Below are 7,276 nucleotides of genomic sequence, written 5' to 3'. Positions count from 1 at the left end.
GTCCCCTGTCTAGGTGACATCCTCAGTGCTTGGGAGCCTCCTGTGAAGTGCTTCCGTGTTGTTTCCTCCAGCATTTATAGTGGTTTGTCTCTGCCGCTTCCGGTTGTCAGTTCCAGCTGTCCGCTGCAGTGGCCAGTATATTGGGTCCAAGTCGATGTGTTTGTTGATAGAATCTGTGGAGGAGTGCCATGCCTCTAGGAATTCCCTGGCTGTTCTCTGTTTGGTTTGTCCTACAATAGTAGTGTTGTCCCAGTCAATCTCATGTTGCCTGTCATCTGCATGTGTGGCTACTAAGGATAGCTGGTCGTGTCGTTTCGTGGCTAGTTGGAGTTCATGGATGCGGATCGTTAGCTGTTTTCCTGTTTGTCCTGTGTAGTGTTTTGTGCAGTCCTTGCATGGGATTTTCCTGATGAAGGGCTTATGCCCGAAACGTCGAATTTCCTATTCCTTGGATGCTGCCTAACTTGCTGTGCTTTAACCAGCAACACATTTTCAGCAATTTTGTACACTACGTTGGTTTTGCTCATGCTGGGTATTGGGTCCATTGTCCTGGTGAGATGTTGTCTGAGAGTGGCTGTTGGTTTGTGTGCTGTTGTTATGAGTCCTAGTGGTCGCAGTAGTCTGGCTGTCAGTTCAGAAATGCTCCTGATGTATGGTAGTGTGGCTAGTCCTTTGGGTTGTGGCATGTCTATATTCACAACGACTTGCTGCAGTAGTGGATTCCACATTCTCATCACTCTTTGGATAGAAAAGTATCTTCTGAATTTCATATTGGATTTCTTGTCAGCTTTCATTCATTGATGGCCTCTAGTTACATTGTTCCATCTGCTGGAGACATTCTCTCTGTATCCACTCGAGATACAGAGTGGGTACACTTCAGAATTTTAAACAGTTCTGTTAGCTGACCCGTGAGCTTTCTGTTTTTAGGAGAGCAAATATCCCGCCTTTGATCCTTTTCTGATACATGTGCCCTGAACCTTCTGGTATCATCCTAACAAACATTTAGTGCATCCACTCCAGTATCTTTGTATTGTTGTGGTTCTGTTCGCCGAGCTGGGAATTTGTGTTGCAGATGTTTCGTCTGCGAGCAGAACCACAACAACGAGCACCCGAGCTACAAATTTTCGCACAAACTTTGAGTATCTCTGTATTGTTACAGCCAGCTGGACAGCAGTAAAATGGCTCCCCTCCTTTTCCCCTTGCTATTTGATTGCTGGAGGGGTGGTGGTGGGGAGAGAGTGAGCCCAGCGCAGGGGATGGGGGGGGAAGTGAGTCCAGCATTGGGGGGGTTGGGGGGGGGGGGAGAGAGGGAGAGAGTGAGCCTAACACGGGGAGGGGGGAGGTGGTGGTGGGGTGAGTGAGCCCAGTGCGGGGGATGGGGGGGGGAGGAGTGAGTCCAGCACGGGGGGGGTGGGGGGGGTGGAGGGAGGTGTGGGGAGAGGTGTGGAAAGTGAGCTGAGCATGGAGGGGAGAGACAGCCCAGTGCTGGGGGGGAACGAGAGTGAGCTCAGCACCATGACGGGGTTGAGGGCATGGTGGGGATGGGGGGGAGAGAGTGCCCACACTGGTGGGGAGAGGGTAGTGAGCCCAGCACGGGGAAGGTGGGGGCAGAGCCCAGCATGGCTAAGCATTTAAGAAGGACTGCAACATTGAACTTTTCACTTTATTTCTTTATCTTTCTACTTTATTCTAAGAAGGACTTTAATGCTGGAATTTTAACTATCTTTTCCTATTTTTTACCGAAGGTTTTGTACTGAGGTACCGTTGTACACTTTTCACTGCACTCCCGGACCTGAGTACACGGCACAATAAAAGCTAAATCTGTTCTAAATAGTAATAACATTTTGAGTGTTCACACAGACAAGTAAGTTACAAAGTGGGAAATTAAATAAAGTAGGCGGGGGGAACCTGACCGTGGTTTTGAAGATTGTGAAGGGATTTGGACAAGGTGGATAGGAAGGTGTTCCTCTTCGTTAAATGGTCAATATCATGGGGCAAACTTTTACGGTGAAAAGCAGGAGGTTTAAAGGGAACTTGAGGAAAATGTTTTTCACCCAGAATGTGGTGGGTGTCTCTGGAGTGGAGGTAATTGAGATGGGTAAACTCACAACCTTTAAAAAGCATTTGGATAAGCACTTGGAGTATTCAGAGTTATAGCCCTAGTGCAGGAAAATGGGACCAGGGTAGATTTTGTGTATTTTTGGCATTGCAGACGTGATTGGCCGAAGTGCCTCTTCAGTCTGAGAAAAGTCAGTTATATACTAATTCAGTGGATTGATGCTTTTGACGGTTTCAAACTGGATTGAACATTCTGTCTGAATTCTATGACAGGATCATTTAAAGATGTTGATGCTAAATTTCTCTTTGCTGTGTTGGGATGTTTCAGTGCTGTCCACAGGAAAGAACAGTTTGTACAACAGGCAAATCTCACCCTTACAGGATGAATGGAAAGGGATTTCCTCTTTCTGAACACCTTATTTTGTTCTGTGACTGGCCTGACTGAAAGCATTTTCTTAAAACACTAAAGAGTTGGCTTTTCACATTATGCTCCTTGCCATCTCACCAGTTATCTCAACATGGTCATAACAATTGATTCAAAGTCTTGTGATTCAGAAAGGATTATTCCCAATCCACTAAGATGTCATTGGGTGAGTGCTTCTAGACAGTCTTCCCCCATTTTAACGACTTTTTAGTTTGTAATCTGCAATTAGGTAAATGGTCAGCCATCTTAGGAACTGCTGTTTAGTCACTTTTACATAAATGTTCTTTACTCTCAGCCAGTGGTTTCAGCCAATAAATAAATAAAAATACTCCAGGTAGATGACCTGGGTCAGATACAACAGATTGTACTTTGCATAGAATCTTGTCTTTGTTTCATGGTCATACTTTTAAGATTCAGACTGTTTTCCCTCTAAAGAACTTATGGCTATTGTTTCTGTATGATCGGTACCACTGGTTTATGGTAATATATAAAAAAAAACACATTTCATTTTATTATGAAGGATTCACTGGGACTATTTAATAATTTTGAGAAGTACATTTTGCAATTCTGCTTCCTTTGTATGACAGACAGTGGCCTTAATTAATGACAACCAAGAAAGAATGAAAACAAAAATGGATATAAAGAAAAATGGATTAAAGAAAGAGCAGAAGGGAGAGTGAACAGAAATGGATCAAAGGAAAATGAATTGAGGGAAGATTAAAAGCAGTGGGAAAGAGTACAGAGCAAACCGAAAATCACAGATTTCAGAAGACTCCTGAGACAATATGTTAGAGTTAGTGAAAGAACAAAGAAATGATCTTGTTGGAAATAGTAAATAAACAAATTACTGATAAGAAACAACACGCTTGATGTTCTCAATAAAATGGCAGAGATGGATTGAAAAATGGCGAAATCTCTAACCCCTGGTGACTTCTTCCCTTTCCCATGAACCTATCACCAATCCAAACCTAGTGCCCAATCATAGAATAATTACAGTATTTAGCCCATCATGTAACTGTCTAATGTTTTTATTCATTAGAATGTTTGTTCAATATATAATATCAGTTATATAACACTATGATCTTGTGCTATAAACTCTGAGTCTCATGATCCTGCCCTACTAGCTACCTGACAAAGGAGCAGCGCTCCGAAAACTAGTACTTCCAAATAAACCTGTTGGACTATAACCTGCTGTTGTGTGATTTTTAAATTTGTCCACCCCAGTCCAACCCCGGCACCTCCACATCGATGTTTTTATTGACATCAGTCATTTATTTAAATTTTAAAAATAAAATCTCCCAGTGATTATTTCCATTTATCTTTTTTATTTATTTCATCACTTTTCCTCGGTATTAACCGATCTTGGAGAAGCACGCATTCTCAGATATATCCTCAGAACCTGAGTCATGTATGCTGCGGCAAGTTGTGTGACAGAATTGGAGAAGTCAGATGATGACGATCTCAAAGCCAGGAACATCTTGTGCCACCTTTTATGCTTTTCATAAGCAGCATGACTGTAATCTCGCTAGGCAGCAGAGAGTACCCAATAATGGAGAATCACTGTTTGTTAAACACCATGTTGACAGACTAAGTCACCTTACTAATATTCCAATTTCTATCTTATCAAACTCTTCAAACATAATGGACAGAGAGAAACCTGAAGTGGGAATCAGAGCTGATGCCTGGTAATGGATTTAGCTCACAGCTCATTCTGAACACGCTCCAAATTGCATCACAGGACACAATCCATGGGCACCAGCCAGATGTATCCCTCGCTCATGAACATTCACATCCATCATAAGCCAACTGACCATCATGGTACCTCCCTGATACACTTGCAGGTTACTTAGGAAGTGCTGCAGGGCTCAGTGTCAATTAGTATTGTAAGTCTACAGAAAGGACACCACGCATCCAGTCAGGCTGAATGGACCAGACTGATCACTTATTCCCTTACTGCCCACCGGGCATGGTCACAGCATTCATATCTTGCATTGCTTTCCCATGCCATGCCTGTTAGCATGTTGGCACTTCTGTCAGAGCTGTTGCCATCTTTTTATCCACCTGTTGAATGTGAGTGTTGCTGGGTTTTCCCAGCATGTATTGCCCGACCCTAAGTTGCCCCTTGAGAAGGTGGGGGGGGTGAGCTGCCTTCTTGAACTACAACAGTCCACCTGCAGTGGGTTGACTCACAATGCAGTTAGGGAAGGAATTTTGACCCTGCAATACTGAAGGGGCAGTGATATATTTCCACATGCTCTCTTGCATGGATATCAGGCAGGCTGCTTATCAGTAGTAACCTGTGTTGGGGGTTGCTGTTCTCAGTTATGTGGTCCCAGTTTTGTCAGTCATAGGTACAGTTTGTACAACAGTCTAGTCCCCTTGGGATGCTCACCATCAAGGGAATTGACCCAATACAGCCTGGGGAGTAATCGATGGTCAGTCTAGTCAGGCCAGCACCAGCAGTTAGGAGAATTATTTCTCATCGGTCAGAGAGTTACAAACACAGTGGTCAGGATTATAAGGGCTAGAGATTAAGGGCTACGGGGAGAATGCGGGTACGAGGAGTTGAAATGCCCATCAGCCATGATTGAATGCGGAGTGGACTCGATGGGCCGAATGGCCTTACTTCCACTCCTATGTCTTATGGTCTTATGGTTTAGGTAGTCATGTATAAAAGCTATGGGTTTTGTGAAGTCAGTTAGAGGTCAGGGGTGAATACAGTGTGAGGTATTGTTCAGGAGGATTCAAAGTGGGGGCCGATGAAGGGAGGAGGAACGAGTGGAGGGGTCAAGGCTGGGGTTGGGCAAGCAGAGGTTTTTGCTTTGTGGTGATGGGGATAAAAATGGTGACAGGAAATTCAAGGTGAATCATAGAACATAGAACATAGAAGGATACAGCGCAGTACAGGCCCTTCGGCCCTCGATGTTGCGCCGACCGAATCCTACCTAACCTATACTAGCCCAATAACTTCCAAATGCCTATCCAATGCCCGCTTAAATGACCATAAAGAAGGAGAGTTCACCACTGATACGGGCAGGGCATTCCATGAACTCACAACCCGCTGTGTGAAGAATCTACCCCTAACATCTGTCCTATACCTACCACCCCTTAATTTAAAGCTATGTCCCCTAGTAACACCTGACTCCATTAGCGGTAAAAGTATCTAGTATCTACCCTATCTAAACCCCTAATCATCTTATACACTTCTATCAGATCTCCCCTAAACCTTCTCTTCTCCAATGAGAACAGCCCCAAGTGCCTCAGCCTTTCCTCATAAGATTTTCCTACCATTCCAGGCAACATCCTGGTAAACCTCCTCTGCACTCGTTCTAAAGCTTCCACATCCTTCCTATAGTATGGCGACCAAAACTGCACACAATACTCCACATGAGGCCTCACCAGAGTCTTATACAACTGCAACATGACCTCAGGACTCCGGAACTCAATTCCCCTGCCAATAAAGCCCAGTACACCATATGCCTTCCTCACAGCACTATTTACCTGGGTGGCAACTTTCAGAGATCTGTGTACATAGACACCAAGATCCCTCTGCTCATCCACACTACCAAGTAGCCTACCATTAGCCCAGTAATCCATCATCTTGTTATTCCTACCAAAGTGAACGACTTCGCACTTAGCTACATTGAATTCCATTTGCCACATTTCCGCCCAGCTCTGCAACTTATCTATATCCCGCTGTAACCTACCACTTCCTTCCTCACTATCCACAACTCCACCGACTTTTGTGTCATCCGCAAACTTGCTTACCCAGCTTTCAAGTCCTTCCTCTAGATCATTTATAAAGATAACAAAAAGCAATGGTCCCAAAACAGATCCTTGTGGTACACCGCTAGTAACTGCGCTCCAAGATGAACATAATCCATCAACTACTACCCTCTGTCTCCTTCCAACCAGCCAATTCCTAATCCAAACCTCTAATGTATCCTCAATGCCATACCTCCGATGTTTTAGCATTAGCCTACCATGGGGAACCCTATCGAACGCCTTACTAAAATCCATATACACAACATCTACTGCTTTACCCTCATCCACTTCCTTAGTCACCTTCTCAAAGAACTCAATAAGGTTTGTGAGGCACGACCTGCCCTTCACAAAACCATGCTGGCTATCCCTGATCACGTTATTCCTACCCAGATGTTCATAAATCTTATCCCTTACCATTCTCTCTAAGACTTTGCCCACCACTGAAGTCAGACTCACTGGCCTATAGTTACTAGGGCTATCCCTACTCCCTTTCTTGAACAATGGGACCACATTCGCTATCCTCCAGTCCTCTGGTACTATTCCCGTTGACAATGACGACATAAAAATCCAGGCCAATGGCTCTGCTATCTCCTCCCTAGCTTCCCATAGGATCCTGGGGTAAATGCCATCAGGCCCAGGAGACTTATCTATATTCATCCTTTCCAATATTCCCAAAACCTCTTCCCTGCATATTTCCAGGGCATCCATTCTAATTATTTGTGATTCCATATTCACATCAGCAACAGTGTCCTGTTCCTGAGTGAATACTGATGAAAAGTACTGATTTAATGTCTCTCCAATCTCCTCCGCCTCCACACACAACTTCCCACTACTATCCTTGACTGGACCGATACCTACCCTAGTCATCCTTTTATTCTTGACATACCTATAGAAAGCCTTTGGGTTTTCCCTAATCCTACCAGCTAAAGACTTTTCATGTCCCCTTCTCGCTTCTCTTAGCTCCCTCTTTAGCTCCTTCCTGGCTACCTTATAACTCTCAATCGCCCCTACTGAACCTTCACGCCTCAT

General features: G+C 44.4%; 1 long non-coding RNA gene across 1 annotated transcript; it reads left to right on the top strand.

The window, feature by feature from the left end:
* The first annotated feature begins 1,646 nt into the window (after positions 1–1,646).
* On the top strand, positions 1,647–3,669 carry LOC132836280 (uncharacterized). The gene is made up of 2 exons (XR_009647354.1): positions 1,647–1,864; positions 3,070–3,669. It is a non-coding gene; the product is annotated as an uncharacterized LOC132836280 (long non-coding RNA).
* Positions 3,670–7,276: the final 3,607 nt, after the last annotated feature.

This window comes from Hemiscyllium ocellatum, chromosome 3, assembly GCF_020745735.1.
Source record: "Hemiscyllium ocellatum isolate sHemOce1 chromosome 3, sHemOce1.pat.X.cur, whole genome shotgun sequence".
Taxonomy (NCBI): Eukaryota; Metazoa; Chordata; class Chondrichthyes; order Orectolobiformes; family Hemiscylliidae; genus Hemiscyllium; species Hemiscyllium ocellatum.
This window is presented reverse-complemented; position numbering and strand designations above follow the sequence as displayed.